Below are 15,759 nucleotides of genomic sequence, written 5' to 3' on the forward strand. Positions count from 1 at the left end.
GCCCCAGTCAGCAACTAAGCACCTTTTGGCGCCCAACGTGGAGCTCCAAGGGTTGAAGATAACGACAGATTTGATTGGAATGTACTAGATTGAATTTACAGCTGTTACTGCCTTTTAGCTATTAATTGGCTGGCTTCTGTGCTTGCCATGGGGCTTGCTTGTCTTAGTGTATGTTAAAGACTAATGCTTGTTAGTGGCTGTGTTTTTCCACTTTCGCTGCTCGCTGTAGTGCTGTGCTGCTGCTCACCTTACTCTGCTGTGCCTGGGAACATTCTGGTAACAGCAGTGGCCATGTGCCTGGGCTGGCAGGTGGCCGGGGCATCGCTGCTGTTTCTGTGCTGCTGCACTACACAGGTGGGAACTCCACTGTGAACCTGAGTTGAAGGGACTGTGACCTGTGGGTGAGTCCATGTGGGAGCAGGACACCCCAAAGCGTCTGTGGTGGTGGATAAACCCATGCCAGAGCAGATATACCTCGAAGTGTCTGTGGCCATGGTTATGTCTGTGCCGCAGTGGGTATGCCTCTGAAGGTATTGTGGCCTAAGGATAAGTCAACACTAGAGAATGTACACCTTGAAGTGTCTGTGGCTATAGATAAGTCCATGCTGCAGCAGGTACACCTTGTAGCATCAGTGGCTGTGCATGAGCTCATGCTGGAGCACCTCAAAGCCTGTGACCATAGATAAGCCCACAACAGAGCAGGTACGTCCCTGGAGGGACTGCAGTCATGGGCAAGGCTGTGTTGGAGCAGGTTCTCTTCTGAAGGGTCTGTGGCAGTGGGTAAGGCCATGCTGGAGGCATTGTGGCCCATGGAGAAGGTCACCCTGGAACAGGTGCACGTCAAAGTGACTGTGGCTGTGGATGAGTCTGGGCAGCAGCAGGTGTACCCCTGGACAGACAGTGGCTCGTGGGTAAGGCTCCACTTGGAGCAGGTACGACCCCAAGGCACTGCAGTCTGCAGGTAGGTCCAAGCCAGAGCAGGGGCAAGGGGAGGAGTTCATTACAATGTTAAACCTGATGGTCTGGTCCAAAGAGACCAGGGGTGGAGATTGTAATGGAAATACCCTTAAATTGTTGTAACCCGGGATTTGAGTTGCATATTATGGGAATTACTACAGCAGGAACCACCTGAACCACTGGAGGACAAGCCCTACAAGCAGCAGTGCAAGTGCAGCAGTGACCTGACCTGAGCTGGCGTGGGTGCCCTGTAACTCCATACAACACACCACCTTTCCTGTCCTGAGTGACCTCCAGAACAGATGGAGCCCAAAGTCATGGACTAAATGAACTCAGTGGACATTTTGTGGACATTTGTGTACATTCTACTGACATTTTATAGGGGTGGTCCATAGACTAAGGGAATGATATCTGTGTATTATATCAAAGGATGGGAAGGGGATGGTAGTTAATGAGGATGTATTGGATAGTGTGGGAACTGAGCATGACATAAATGGTATGGAATAAGGGGTGGATACTGTCCTGGTTTCAGCTGGGATAGAGTTAAATATCTTCGTAGTTGCTAGTATGGGGCTGTGTTTTGGATTTGTGCTGAAAACAGTGTTGATAATGTGGAGATGTTTTAGTTGTTGCTAAGTAGTTCTTACAGTCGTCAAGGACTTTTTCAGCTCCCCGTGCTCTGCCAGGTGCACAAGAAGCTGGGAGGGGACACAGCCAGGACAGCTGTCCCAAACTGCTCAAAGGGATGCCCCACACTGTGTGACGTCATGCTCAGCATATAAAGCTGGGGAAGAAGAAGGAAGGGGAGGACATTCAGAGTTATGGCATTTGTCTTCCCAAGTCACCGTTATGTGTGATGGAGCCCTGCTCTCCTGGAGATGGCTGAACACCTGCCTGCCCATGGGAAGGAGTAAATGAATTCCTCGTTTTGCTTTGCTTGCGTGTGCAGCTTTTGCTTCACCTGTTAAACTGTCTTTGTCTCAACCCATGAATTTTCTCACTTTTACCCTTCTGATTCTCTCCTTCATCCCACCAAGGGAGATCGAGTGAGCGGCTGTGTGGAGCTTAGTTGCTGACTGGGGCTAAAGCACGACGGCTCCCCACCAGCTCCTATGTTAACTGGCTTCAGCACTTCACCTTCTGCTGCTAAAAGCAGCATAAATTGATCCATGACCAGTTTATTCCTTTTTGTGGGGAACAAACATCTTTCCTAAACATCCCCCTCCTCCTCTCCCTTGGCATTCAGCCACAGCATTGCTCCTACCAGTGCTTGGATGTGGTGTTTCTGCTGGTGCAGGGGGCTGGCTGGGCAGGGACCATCCAGGGCAGCCCAAGGCATGTGCGAGGGACCCTGTCTGCAGCTGAAGAGGAGGGGAATTTTTCAGCCTGTTTCTCAGGAGGGAAGGATGGGGAGCAGGGAGCTGCCCTGGCCCCTCAGAAAGAAAAGACAAATAAGCTCCTCAGAGGATTAATTATCAGACTGCGCACAAAGTGCTGAACCTGAAGAGACTTGTGCCAGGAATGCCTGGAGTGAGACAGGCTGATGACTGACAGCAGCACCCTCCCTCCACAGCAGGCGTTGCGGCAAGCTTGTGGCAAAGAGCAGGAGAGGCACATTCATCTCAGTCCCATTGTCTCCACACACCGGTGAAGGTTTGGTGTCCCAGTCCTCAACTGGAGCATGACAGCTCAAGCTATCTATGGAGACTAATAGACCAGGTGGATTTTGCTGTGATACCTCAGAGACATATCATCCTCCACCCCACGTGACTAAGCCGATTTAGCAGAGGTGCCCCAAACCCCACAGAGAATCCATCCAGTCTCCCCAGGGCAGTAGAGAGGGCAGGAAGCCAATGCCTCTTTGGGGCACACATCTTTGCTCTCCCAGGTTGTCTAAAGACCCTCTTCACATGTAGTGCATCTCTAGGTTTTGCTAGTACATGGCTATTTCAGTGTGTACATGACTGAGGAAAGCATCTCAGCCACCAGGATGATTTATGGGGAAAGAGCATCTGAATGGCTGAATATTCACGTATAACTCTATAAAGCCTCCCAAGCTCCCAAGGCAAAACCAGATTAAGAAACTGACATCCCAGATGCCTGCAGCTCCATGCTACGGTTCACTGCTGCACCTCCAAAAGGGATTAGTGTTTAACCCAGACCATTTGGTTATCCAGCTAACCACTCAGCCTTATGAAACAGTTACAACTGCACAGCATAGGAGATGGGGAATTGTGGCATAGCTGGAAGAGCAGTTAAGCCAGGAAAAGCTAATTTTCAGCCAAAGTAAGTGAATCATCTACGACTTAAATGAAATTGAGTTGACACCATCTGCTGCCCATCCTGGAGCAAACTTTCAAAATTATATCTCATGGTGAAAGAAACCTCCAGAAAGCAAATAGACAACAAAACCCTGCAGAACGCCAAGGGTGACCGTCCATCACCTGCAAGGCTACAGCTTTTCCCCAGAAAGCTTCTCCTCCATGCTGTCCCTCACAGGGACACCCCACCCCACAGCCAGTTGACAATATCCAAAACTGTCATATTTTTTTTGTTGTTGTTCTTTCAGTTTTCAAGGCACATTAATAATTTCAAAACAAAGAAACAACACACTGTCCTTAAACATCCCCAATATTTCAAGTTCAACTTTGTTTCAACATCCCTAGAACTGTGTTCTTTTCAACAATTAATCCATTCATCTTTTTCAGATCCACTCAGGACCTTATCTAGATACAACATTTATCTTCCTGATCTCAAAGCCAAGGAGCAAATTGGCATTTCTTTCTTCTGCTCCTACAAGACAATACTGTTGCAACATTGGCTGCTGCTTCCAACCCAATCTATCAATGCATTCAGATATTAGGCTTTCCTCACGTTGCAACTTAGCTTAAAACATCCGATTCTCAGTTTCATCCCATTACATCATGCTCTTAACATCCTAAAAAAACCAACAAAACCACAAAAAATGAAACAAAAACACCCCAAAAACCCAAACTCCAACCACCTAACCAAAAATCCACTTCTTGCTGAAGGCTGTGAGAAACTCTCTCCCAGGCTACTCCAGAGAGGTCTCAGGAGCTGCTGTCACCTGCTCCTTGCTCTGGATCCACTGAAAAAGGGGAATGGTCCATCCAACCACCCACTCCTTAGCCTAACTCATCACCACTTAACTATCAGAGCCCTTACTCATTCCGACAGCAGCTTATATGTAGGTGCCACTCCACCTTCTTCTCGCCTCACCTCTCCTTTCTTCATGAGCCTCAGCTGAATCAAGATCCCCTCTCCAGCAAAGGCACTGGAGCCAGTCCTTGATACCCTGCGGTGGTAGAGAAGTTTTGGCCAAACACCAGTTCTTTTCCCTTTCCCAAAAGATGTCATTCCCCACTCTGGAGTGTAGCATGATGGATGTTTTCACCACTATCAACAAACACAATACACGATGCAACACAAATGCTCTCACAGTTTACAAAGCATGTTCCTCCCCTCTCCTCCTGCCTTGCCTGCTTGAATTCAGAGATGGCCAACAACTATTAAACACATCAATGTAAATGTTAGTAGATTGCTTCTAATAGGAAACAAAAATGTTTTGAGCAAAGCTAATTACCGGGAAATAAGGTCGTTCCAATATTTCAGCAGGGGGTTATAAATCTCTTGGTTCCTGTCTCCTTCCAGCGTTAAGGTTTTACAGATGTTGCTGTCAGAAGGAGAAGAATGATTTCAGATGCTGGTTTCCACTTTACATTAAAAAAAGGCATAAATGCATGCAGCAAATTGCTGGGTGAGTTTTCTTTCTACACAAAAACCCCACACAAATCTCAACAAGCAAAACATAGAAAACCTGCATTGGGACTCCTAAAATCTTATAATGGTACAAAATACTCAACACACCAACAACTGGCAACCTTAACATGTAATTCAACTTGGCCAGTTGCATTGACTGCCAAAATGCTTCTTCTAGTCTTCTGCTTCTTTTTACCCTTTTCCGCCACCAAACGTTCACTGTACATGGAGAGACCCTCTAGCCCCACAAGGAGATCAGGAATCAGTCCAGTCCCCCCTGGGCTCAAAAAGGAGGAGGAGGGGCTGAACAGCCATGGGGGAGAGAGAGCTGTTGTCTGCAAAAGCTAGACCTAGACCCAAATCCAAGTGTTAAGAGGGCAGGGAGAGGGAAGAAAGCCTCTGTTAAGTACAATAAGACAGTTAGGGAAGAGAATGAGACCTGGTGGCTGCCTCTGAGTTGGCTGGACAGGGGAGTTAACCATTTGCATGGGAAATATCAATCAGCAAAGGAGCTGGCTCAGCCCCGTTCCCCTTGCACAGAATAGCTGATGAGCTCTTGGGAGCCCCCAGACACCCCCAGGATTAGGGTGAAGTTCCCCCCCAGCCCCATGCTGATACCCCATGGTAAACGGCGTACATGGACACACAGTGTGCTCCCTTTGGAAAACATTCCTCAAGCAGCAAAATCTTGTTAAGAAAGGCCTACCAAAATAAAGCACTCAGCTGCTTTATTCTCCCCCTGGGAAAACACAGGAAGCATGGAGAGATGACCAAAGGCAGTACATCACAGACCAGGGGTTAGTCCCTCCAGGAAGGTCCCTGTTGAGTTTCTCATCATTGTATTAATTGATATAAAGTAGGCATTAAACAGGAGGATTACACTATGGTTCCTGCTTAGCACAACTGCAAGATCTCGGTCACCTCCCCAGCCGAGCTGGTGTCCATGCCGTTGGCAGCATCATACCACGCATCAGTCAAGCGAGGGCTTGAGTGGGCCTTGGATGCCCATGTCCAAAGTTGCCACCACAAAAGCCAAGGTAGCTCACATCATGATGGGGACATGTACGTAAAAGCACACCAATTTGCTCAGCTTTAACTGAATGAGCTGGTTTAACACTCACGGGTGTCACTTTCACACGTTGCAGTGTGTTAACATGACCTTTTTTCCAGCAAAGCATAACCCATTCATTCTCCTTCAACTTTACTTCCTTTAAGCCCTTGACACCACTCAAAGGAGGGGAGGCATCTGCTCCCCCCATTGCTACCACCCTCAGTGACCTCCCTGGGGCTCAGTGGCATCCCTCCCAAGGCATCAGGCTTGCTCCAAACACGCCTGATATAAGCCAAGAGGCCAGGACCTCTCACGAGAGGCATTTGAGCTGCTTTATTTTTCCAATCCAGCAGAAGCTGTGCCTCTCCTGCTGAGAAGCCTGGAGCCGGCTCTGAAAACGATGGGTCTGTTCCCGATTTACACTATTTTTCCTTAAGCTCAGAGATGGCCGCTGAGCTGCCTCTCATCCTGCTTTTGGCACCTTCTTGCACTTTAAACTGCAATCATACCCCCCAAAAAAACCCTATGTCTAGGCAAGAGAGCTTCCAGTTCAGCTCCTCTTACATTCCCAGGACAGCAGTACGACTTCTCCAACCATGGCAGGGTTACACTTTGGATCTGATTTCCACAAGACCCAGTCGATACCCCTGAAAAATAAGCCAGGCCAGAAATAACCCACTGGGACAGAAAAGCTGAAGCCTAACATCTCTCTTATTCTAGTCGAGGGACTCCTGTCTCTCTCAGAAACCAGACAGCCACCATGTATGAAGAAGCAGGTACACATCCATCTTAAGTCTCCTGATACTCACATGTGGCTGGACCCCGTCAATGACGGGGCTGTACAGGGCCGCATTCATGCAGCCCATGTGGCTGTGCTTACTGTTTCCCACCACATGGGCTACACTGCAGGACCCATGAGTGGGGTTATATTTAGGTCAGCTGGACCTGGGACCAATATCTACATTTGGAGGAGATAAAGACACTGGGATGGCCCATTTCAGGATCAGCCTGTTAAATCACAGAGGACAGCATGGCAGCCCCAGGCATCCCTCCGTGGCAGGTCAGCACCTTCCAAGCCAAGTTCAGGAGACCCACCTGACAAGCCTCACCACCTCCACACGGGGGATCGCACCAGCTCCTTGCAGAAGGAGTGGTGTGGTGTGGGTGCCAGGTGTGCACCCTGGGGTGCCAGTTTCGGGAAGGCTCCTCCGACCCGGCTATAAATACCAGCCCCAACCGCACATTCCCCAGCGTCTCGCTGCGTTCTTCCAGCAGATGTGCCAAGACAAGCCGACGTGAGGCTCCGTAATCGGCAGTTTGTTGGTCTCCTGAGGCCAGTGAAAGCCCAGATTAGACTTTACAGCTGACTCGAATGCACAAGCAACCAAGCTCTGTTAGGGCCACAAGTAACTGTGGAATGATTTAGGAGATGGGCCCTTGAAGTTGCCAATTATTTATCTAGTTGATGACTCAGACAAACAGCTTTACTGTCCAAACCTTGGGGGAAAACATGTGGAATTAATCAGGCTGCACTGAAAAAAAAATCAAATTAATATAAAATAAATTGAACAACGCACACGATACCAAACCTGATTTTTCTTTCCAAATAGGCACCGTATCGAAGGGAGATGCTGTTTGTTGCCTATTTATTATTCTTTTGCTTTTAAAGGGCAACACATGGCAGCAGAAGTCATTTCTGCAAGCACAACAAAACATAATCTCTTCACAAAGAAAGGCAATGACTGTTTGTTCAGCAGGTCCCTCCTATTCATGACATTGCCATTTGAAAATGAGAATGTAATTGAAAATAAACTGATGCATTTTTGTGATTACCCTAGAAATACACCAATTTCATTGTTAAACCAATCAATACGAACAAGTTTTTACATTAATAGGTACTGTGAGTTTGTTGCCTGTTAAGGTAGACTAAAGCAGGAGACAAGATGCTTTGGTAGTTTAATGCTGGCTGGTAGGTTTGGGGCCCTCTGTCTTTCATGCCACAGAACCCTTGTGAAAGTCACTTCAGCTCAACTCATCGGGAGCTGGATACCTAACTCCCACAGAGCCACATGTTTTGGGATCTTGTGGGATTTGGGACCACCTCACTGCACATTGACACCCAGAGCCCTCACCTTCACCCAGCCAGGATTCATGCCATGTTAATCTCTAGTTTCAAAGGTGCATGTACAGATAAAACCTGAAACTTTTCTTAAAAATTACAGATTTTGCTGAAATTTTGTTCCCAGGGAGGGAGACTCAAGTACAAACTGCACTAAAACAACATGCTTCGAAACAAGTCTGAAAATTATTGCACACAGCATCAGAAAGGACATAAAGTTGAGCTGGCTGAAACCAGACTCAGCCAAGCCAGCACTCAGCCTCACACCAGCTCTCCTCCAATTCCTTGTATCCCTCTCCAGCACCAGCAAAGCACATCCACGCTCCCACCAGGCACCACCCCTCCTTGGGACCTCAGGGTTTGACTCTGAGCCAGAGGCTCCTCCTTGACACACAGCATCCCAGATAACATCAGGCCAAGGCAATTATGTCCCCCCAGGGCCAGCAAACCAGATTTTCTGAATGACCTGCCCAGATCACCTCTCATCAGGCTCATGCACCGGTTGGTGCCAGGGCTCTTCCTCTACACAAGTCGCCAGGTACTGTCCTGGAGCCAGACATTTCCCCCCTCCTCCTGTTCACTGAAAGCCTGACCATGTCATTGCTGGAGCCATTCATTTCACACACGCTCTAGTGATTCACGTCTCCGCCCTGGCATCAGGTCACTCTGAAACTTGCCCTTCCACTGTGCGCCTCCTGTTTGCCTTCACCACCGCCCTTCGACTGACATGCTTAAAGATGTCCCCATCAAGTAGGCTGTGGTCTGGGGCCAAAAAGTGAAAAGACCACAGGTCAGCAGGGAGAAGTACCTGCTGTTAGATCTTATTTCATCCCTAGCAGAGGGATCATGTCTCACCCGAAATATGTCTCCCCATCAGTCCAATCCAATGGTCTCCAGCCAGGGCTCAGCAGCGAATGCCCCACTGCTAGTCCATCCCCAGCATCTTGCTGGCAGCTGCTGGTGGGTTTGTGTTACTTATGACAGGTATTTAAGCAGTTTCACTGTTGTGTTTTCTGATAGAAAACAGCAAGAGCCCAATTTCCACCTGCCTCACCCTCATCCACAGCCATGCTCTCACCCAGGAGGCAAGGGGTGACCTCAGGGGCTCCTCTTGCCCACAGAGCAAGGGGGAACAGCAGCAACCCTGAGTACCCATCGTCCCTCCTCTCCCAACCAATGGGTGCCCATTGTAAGAGACCACAATGGCTCTTAAGAGATTGACAGACCTGAGGGCCCTGCCATCTCCCCCACTTTAACTAAAATAAACCTTTCATCAGTCATGAATGCACCTTCACCCGAATCACAAGGCTGAGACTAGGCAAATACTGAAGAGCGAGTGAGAGCACACCTCAAAACAGAGCAACCACCTCATGCAGTGTCCCAGAGATGTTTTCTTTTTATTAAAGAGAGAGACAACCAGCATTCAGGCCGACTTAAAAGGTTGAGCAGCACGATGACAGCTCCCATTTCAGTGGAGAAAGGCAGAGGGAGAAGGGATTTGGATTCAAACTAAACCCTTATGGCAGGTACACATCAACACGCACCCCAAGGTCACATGTGCGAGGCAGCTTTTTTAAAATAATAGGACAGCTTAGGGCTTTATTTACTTTCAGAAAGGCATTTTTACTCTGCTGGCAGTGGCTTCATCCCCAGAGACCTTATGGGATTCTGGCAGTGTCACCCTTAAAGGAGTGGATTTTGGGGACCATAAGTGTCTAGATGTGCAGGGAGAGGGGAAATCCAGGTGTGCAGGACCCAGACAGGGGTCCCACACCCCCATGGACACCCACCTGATGAACCCATCCTCCAGATAGGCTCTGTCCCCTACGACACACAGCCCAGTACTGCCACCCCACTGGTGTCCTGTCCCCCACGTACGTATCCTATGGGGGGGGTCAGGCTGATGTAGCCTCTCCTCCCGCAGCAGCACAACCCCTCACAACTCCTCCTTTCCACCTCCACGTACCGGTGGACACAGAATTTTAAGCACACAAACTGCCTGTTTCCTCTACTCACACTATCACAGGTTTAAAAGCACCAAGGATCAAGCTTGGGACTGTGAGTTTGCTGGGGAACAGAGGGGCTGTCCCCACGGCTGGACACAGCAGCAGCAGAGCGGGGAGAAAGCAGGTCCACAGCAGCAGCTCAGTGCTGTGGCAAAGAATTCTCATTTCTGTCACCCCTCCCAGGTTTTAAAAACATCTTTTGAGGCAGAAAAGCCATAATGGCATCACCTGCACATGAGACAGAGCAGGGCTAGTGCTGCTGTGGGCAGGGGACAGTATGGGGTCATGGTCTTTCTGTCTCACCTCCATCATGTGTGCCACGGCCCTGCAGAGGAGGGGGCAGGGTTTACTCCTGCAGCTCACTTGCCTGTTACTTAGAGTTTGCTTTGACTGAAAAGTGAGCTGAAAAAAGACCAAGTATCCTGGCTCCTCAGTGGGACGCAGGCTAATACGCAGGCAGGGCTGAGCCCTGGCAGGCAGAAGCCACCACCAGCCTGATAAACCAGGGCAGCTCCGCCAGCAAGCAAGGTCCACTGACTTGCTGCAGGTGTCTGGCAACTCATTTAACCTTTCGCATTTCTCTTGTGCAGCATCCTTTGCTCATTTTCTCGGTCTAAGTTTAGTTATCAATGCTTCCTTAAGGCTTGCAGTATGGATTTTTTTTTTCCTTTAAACAAAGCTCCAAGAGATGATACAGAAATCTGAGTCTGCTTTAAAAAGGAAAAACAACTTTCCTCCTCCTTGTGGTTAGGGACAGAAACAAACCAAAAAAAGAGGGAAATCAGAAAGCAAAGAAAAAAATACAAGCCTCAGATGATTTCTAACTGAATTTCATGGTCTTTGATGTTAATCAAGGGGCCTTTGATGCCCCAAAGCCTTCATGACTGGAAAGCCTGCCAGGCACTCAAACTCCTCAGCAACTTAGGATTTTTGGGGCATTTACTGGTGGGAAAAGGGACCAGCAGTGCAGGAAAGACCTGCGCCCAGTGGAGACCTCTACCCAAGAGATCCCAAGGTTTTGTGCTCTGCCTCCAGCAACACCCAACAAAATACAAGACAGCTGCTAAGCCATACATCCTTAGCACTGCTCAAAACAAACCCCAGCACCTTCCCCTTGTACAGCCCAGCCCCTCTCAGACAGTCCAAAGGAGCCAGCAACTTTATTCTGGGCAAACCAATGCAGTAATAACTAAACCCAGAGACCCAGCTCTGCTCCTTTCCTGAATCCCAACGCAGGGGCTGCAGGACTAGCACTCCCCTCCCTGAGCATGAGGTCCTAGGCTCCAGTCAGCAATTCTGCACTAATTTCTGGGGACCAGCATAAGCCCAGTCAGCAAGTGCTTGTCCTCTCCCATCTGGGCTGGGTTCCCTGCTGGAACCAATTAGACTAATTAGTAGCCCACCAGGGTTACTCTGCATTTGTACCAAGGACTGTCACGTGTCCCTATTTGCCAAAGACCTTACCCATTTTTGTGTTCACCATCTCCTCGGCAGTTTGTGGGGGCTCTTGCCTCTCCACTTTTATCCTTTTCCCCCAGAGCTCATTTTTATGGGCCTGTGCAGTTCAGAGCAGGGACAGCAGGGTAGATAAGGCAGGAGTTAACAAATCGTTGATCATGGAAGAATAACAATCAAGCTAATTAAGGCTCTTCATAGGCTTCCCTTCTACCATCTTAGCTGCTGTAATGACCCTGTGCCTACTCAGACCTACCTGCTCTCCCAAAGGGACTCAGAATCTCCCTTCTCCAGAGTCATCCCTATCACAGTGTCAGTTAATGGATGAGTAATTTTTTCACAAATTTTCAAATTATTATTATTCTCATTGTCACTTGTGCCTTAGCACTTTAATTAACTGATGTTCTTAACTTCTAAAAACACATTACCTGAAGCATAATTATCTAGTCTTTTATTCTGCAGCAGAGATAGATATTAGCAGGTTAGATGCGACTGCGGAGAGATGTCACATCCTTTAAGGAGGACTGGACTCCCAAACTGGTTTGGATTCTCCGACTCTGTTGCAACTGTGTTAATTTGCTCTTGATACACTTCTCTACCAGCACGAGCAGGTGCCCTAAAAAAAATGGCACTGCCAAATTTCCCTGAAAAATATACCTCCTTTCAATACTTTGGACAAACGGCAGAACTTGTCTAATATCCTGACCTAAATACCTGGAATAACTTTAGGGGTAAATGACTCGTGACTCATTGAACTGATGCAGTGAATCCTCCTAAACCGCAGTAAGCGTGTCCTTCCTAAGGGACCTTGTCCTGTTAACTGCACTGAGTTAGGAGCTAGTTTGGTCAAATCTGAGAAGCTGTTCTTTGCAAGCAAAGGCTGTTTCTCCTTTTGTCACTTACTTGGGCTGTTCTTCTGCTGTTTCAGAGTCACTTTGAGTATTTATTTCCCCATCTGTAACACAGGTTGCTCGGAAAATTCCTCTAAGCATAGAGGAGTAGGAGATGTACTGCAAAGTCATCAGTGCACAGTCCACAACAGTGCTGCCCTGCTGCCTGCCAGTGACGTGACACAAGACCCGGATGTCACTGGAAGAGCAGGAGATGCCGAGCCTATGTAGAGGAATGCTGCTGGTACCAGTCCTGCTTGTGCCACGTGCTCAGAATTACTGGCCATGCCCTCAGCGCAAGGCTTTGCCAATGTAACCCTGCCGGCATCTCCAGACTCCTCCTCCCTGCCCTCCATCAGCCAAGATGCCAAACCCATCTTGCCTCTTCCCATACCCTATCCTGAAGTCCTTCTGGGAAACATGGAGCTGTTATTGCTGAAGGATGCCCAGGTAATATCTGCACAGCCATGTCTGAAGGAGTAAACTTCTCTGTGCTTTTCCATCAGAGTCCTTTAGAAAGAATAACAGGATGGAAGGGAAACTAGGAGATTTTGCCAGAAAACTTCAATCAACAGACAAAACAATTCAGGTTTTTGAATGCGTAGCTACAATCATTTCCCTCTAAAATTAACTCTGTGAAAGGGAGTTGGGTGCTTACCACCCAGCTTTTCCCAGCAGCTTCATTTTTAGTGCTTCCTCTGCCAGCCCAGGACAGATCTCACTTCTGAGGACTCTGGGAGGGACAGACACCAGGAATACTCCTCTGCCGTGGTACCAGGTATGTGACTCCTCCGCTGACGGAAAGCTCTCACCCAAGCCAATCTCGGGAAGTTGCCTAGTTGGTTCAGGATGGGAACGACAAATCTCTCACGGATGTAGTGGCACAGACCAGCCACAACAATTAAGTTGGTCCCATCTAGTTGTTCTCATTAGGTGCAATTAAATAAACTGAAAAAAAAGCACGATGTTCACTGTTGCCAAGTTACCAATATAGCAGATCTCAGTGCAACAAAAAAATCCATCCAAAAATATCTGTTTCTTTATGAGGATTTTTTTTAAGTTACACCATTAAAAAAAAAAAAAAAAGACAGGCTTTTTTATTAAAAGTCAGGTCTTCAATATACAGGGAATACTGTACAGCCTATGAATGACACTTTCAAGCTGCGTCCTCTTCTCTGTGAGCCTTGCACCCCTCCTTGTGGTAGATTGAAACAATTGTTGTGTGAGCAAAATCCTCTCTCTGCTGGGCTTTGGCTTCCAAAAAGAGCCCAGCCAAACACCAGAGACATGCTTTCGGCTCTGGCACCGAGCATCGTCTTCTCCAGGTTGTGAACGTCTCTGGCCTAGAGATGTAAACAACTTCTCCCTCTTGCTAGAAGTCAACTATAAGCATGTGTTTCAAACATAATTAAACTGGAGCGTGTAGATGTGTGTGACACATCGGAGCAGTTACACTACCCAATCTTAATGTTTATTTAAAGGTTACTTTTGGATGAAAGCTGGTTAGAGAATAAATAACAGATGCTGAAGGCATCCATTATGTATTTTTGCAATTAGCAGAAAATCTTGGTACTTTTCTTAAAGAACATACATAATTTTGTGGGATGTTTATTGCTGGAAGCAATCTGCTCTCACTGGCAAGAACAGCATCCAAGAGCCCAGGGAAGCTTCACAAGAAGTCACACATAGTAAGCCAAATGCAATGCTCGCTTCAGGAACACCACTTAAAATCCTGAGCTCTCTGTCACAAGGAAGTGGTCAAATGCACTTTCTTTCCACAGAAAATTTTAAATTAGAAAGAACATGGTAAAATTATCCCTGTTTCTATTTTCCACGGACATTTTGATTACCCAGCAAAAATGTGGCTGCTGATTATACTTTCATTTGAAAAATACATCCAGGATGTTTCACGCCATTGTTGTCTTCTGCGCCCAAGGACTTCTCCCCTGGTCCGGCTACCACCTCCCCTCTTGGGGTAGGGAGATACTACTACCTCGGGAGATCTTGTCCATCCAGGATGCATTGCCTGGAAAGGAAAATGGAAGTGGGGAAGCCACTAAAGATCCCAGGGAGCATCTCCCTCTCATGGAAGTTTGTGTGTGCAGAGTATGAGGTGGCGCGGCAGCTTAACTTTGGACCATGCCAGTCCCCCCCCTGAAATAAAGGCACTGATGATTTCTATCATATCTGAATGAAATCAGAGGAGGTATTCAGGCAAGGACAGAGGTATTTGGGGTAGAACACAACATGGACCTCAGTGTACTTGGTGACCACAGCTGGGGACTTCGCCTGGTTCTAGTTTAAGACGACAGTAGTAGTAATGCCCCAAACAGCAACCTAGAGAGATAGCTCTGTGCTCAGTCAGGAAAGACCACCACCACATACTATATTCTCCAACTACATTGATAGATCCTGATAGTCCCTGAAGACCTCCACAATAGATTAAGCTTCACTCCTAAGATTTGATCCAATTGACAACCTATCCTAAAATCTCTTTTCACATCTCATGGCCTAAATAGAAGTGCCTGCTGAGCACAAAAGTTGTACAAGATACTATTTCCATGTACCATCCACGTATCGTTACACTTTGGTAATCGCACAGCAATCTTTGCCATTTCTTACCACGAAACAACTGCATTGTGCTAAAAAGCCCTCCAGAATAAAGCAGATAATATCTTTTGGGATGGCGCCTTGTATTTTCCAAGAGTTGTCTCACTGCAGCAGCTATTACAAGAAACTAAACCAAACCCTCCTATTTGTAAATTAGAAAGAAAAAGCATAACTCAAACTGGTATTTGGTTTAGGACTGAATGGTTCGCACAGTGCTTAAGAAGCATTTTAGACAAAAGCAAGCTTTCTGCCAAACATTTGAGGGAGAAAATTTCTGCTTTGCTGTCTGAATGCAGTTATAAACCAGAATGACAAAATAGCCTGGCACTGCCACTCACAGTGAAATAAGCTGTGCATCGTGTTCTTCACAAGCACAGCTCAATTTGTCTTCATCCTGCCCGGTTTAGCTTCTGCACTTCACCCTGAAGACAAATTCCTGTCTCCACAACCCCTGGAATTCAAGGTGACAGAGTCGATATGGGGAGATGGGCACTTCTAGGCGGGGAGCGCTTTTGCATGAATTTCTATATAGCATAATCATGAAATAGCTAGCCTAAATACAAGGATCACTGCTGTGCGGGACAGATACATATCTAAAGCCGAAGTCTGCCGAGTGAAGCAGAACTGACTGAGCTTCTTTAAGCGTCTTTCCTCCCCTCAATCATCTCACTTGCTTCCATTGAAGCATAACAGGTCATTGCTAGTCTAGCATCTAGTGGTTGAGGTTTTTTTCATGCAACTGCTGCTAAGCACTGCACTGAAGCAAGACAGACACATCTGATCGATCTCATACAGGAGAAAAGAGCAAAGGCACTACACCGAGATTTTCTGCAGTTAGAAAAGAAAAAAGCACAATGTGCTTTACATCAGTTTTGTAAGATTACGTACCAA

This window comes from Phalacrocorax carbo, chromosome 6 (genome assembly GCF_963921805.1).
Source record: "Phalacrocorax carbo chromosome 6, bPhaCar2.1, whole genome shotgun sequence".
Taxonomy (NCBI): domain Eukaryota; kingdom Metazoa; phylum Chordata; class Aves; order Suliformes; family Phalacrocoracidae; genus Phalacrocorax; species Phalacrocorax carbo.